The 1,575-nt window shown below is 24.3% G+C and overlaps 1 non-coding gene across 1 annotated transcript; it reads left to right on the plus strand.

The window, feature by feature from the left end:
* Positions 1 to 26: 26 nt before the first annotated feature.
* TRNAA-UGC (transfer RNA alanine (anticodon UGC)) lies at positions 27 to 99 on the plus strand. The gene has a single exon. It is a non-coding gene; the product is annotated as a tRNA-Ala (tRNA).
* Positions 100 to 1,575: the final 1,476 nt, after the last annotated feature.

The raw sequence follows: 1,575 nt of genomic DNA on the forward strand, positions 1-1,575 counted from the left end.
ATTAAGTATGTTTTCTGTCAACAATTGGGGATGTAGCTCAAATGGTAGAGCGCTCGCTTTGCATGCGAGAGGTACGGGGTTCGATCCCCCGCATCTCCAAGGGTTTTTAATTAATTTTCAATTTTTATTAATGATTTAATTTATTTAAGAACATATATCTTTCTTATTTAATATTTAATGAATTTTTTTTTTTAAATTTTAAAAGTATTTGGATGTATAATCTCTAAACTATGAAAATTAAAAATGAAGTTTCAAAATTAAGACTAAATTGGAGCTAAATTTTAAACTCTAATATCTATACTAAAGATTAAAAATATCAAAATCGATCTCAATATTTCAATTTTATGAATATATCAATAAAATATCAATGCCGATGAATATTTCTATAAATCACAAAATTTATTTAGATTAATAATTAAGTTGTTTTTACTCCTAAACTAAATTATCAATATTGTTATTATTATTTTTATTTATATTAGATTAGATAGATGACATTTTTTATGTTTTATTATCAATAAATATTCGATATAGATTCAATTTATGAATCTAATTCCTCAAACATGGATGCTTTGATAGAGTTTTGTTGAACTCTTTTTAAAGAACATGTTTTGGAACTCTTCCCTCTTTTATTTTATTTAGTCTATTAAATAATTAAATAACACACATACAAATCTCTAAGGGTGTGTTTGGTAGGGGATAAAAGTAGAGAGTTGAGTTGCGTTAAGTTGGTAATTATTATCTGGAGAGTTAAATTATCAGATGAGTTAAATTGTTTGTGTTTGTTTGCAGAGTTGAGTTGGTAATTATTGTCAGTGTTATTGTCTGTGTAAAAGTGCAGAGTTGAGTTGGGGGATCTGGTTCAGTTTTTTGTAAATGAAATTAGTTCTATTTTTTTTTGTTTGTTTTTTTATTTCATTCTTTTATTTTTTAGTTTCATGTTTTGCTATTATTGATTAATTTTCAAATATACACGTATTTTCTCAAATCATTTATGACATAAACTAGACAATCTCAATTTTTTTTTTCTCAATTTGTAAACATAATAGATTATTTTTCATATATTCTTTTCAAAAACTATAATAATTGTAATGCTCTTCAATCTGTAAAACATACCAACAAAATATATTTCATATTGCTGCTCAATAATTGGTATATTGTATATATTATATATATATATATATATATATATATATATATATATATATATGTATGTATTTTGAAGGTAATTATCCCAATTACTAATTGGTATATTGTATGTATATATATTGAATCTTGCTAACTTAACATTATTATTTCACATATCATAGTTAACTTTCATTTGATTATGATGGTGAGAATGTGATGTAGTATTTGTCATAAGATCACAAAAATAATATGAATCGACCGAACATGTGGCCGTTTCCAAAAAAAATTCACAAATTATATGTTCTTTTCGATACTTATAATATCTGTGTCATAATACAAACACAAAAATTACATGTATGCAAAAGTTATAATTCTTTTGACGATTAAAAAGAAAAAGAGAGATCTGAGGAGAATCTAAACGGCGAAGATGAGGGAAGAGAGAAAGAGAAA

The sequence above is a fragment of the Benincasa hispida genome, chromosome 3, assembly GCF_027475165.1.
Source record: "Benincasa hispida cultivar pf3 chromosome 3, pf3_genome.v1.1, whole genome shotgun sequence".
Classification (NCBI taxonomy): Eukaryota; Viridiplantae; Streptophyta; class Magnoliopsida; order Cucurbitales; family Cucurbitaceae; genus Benincasa; species Benincasa hispida.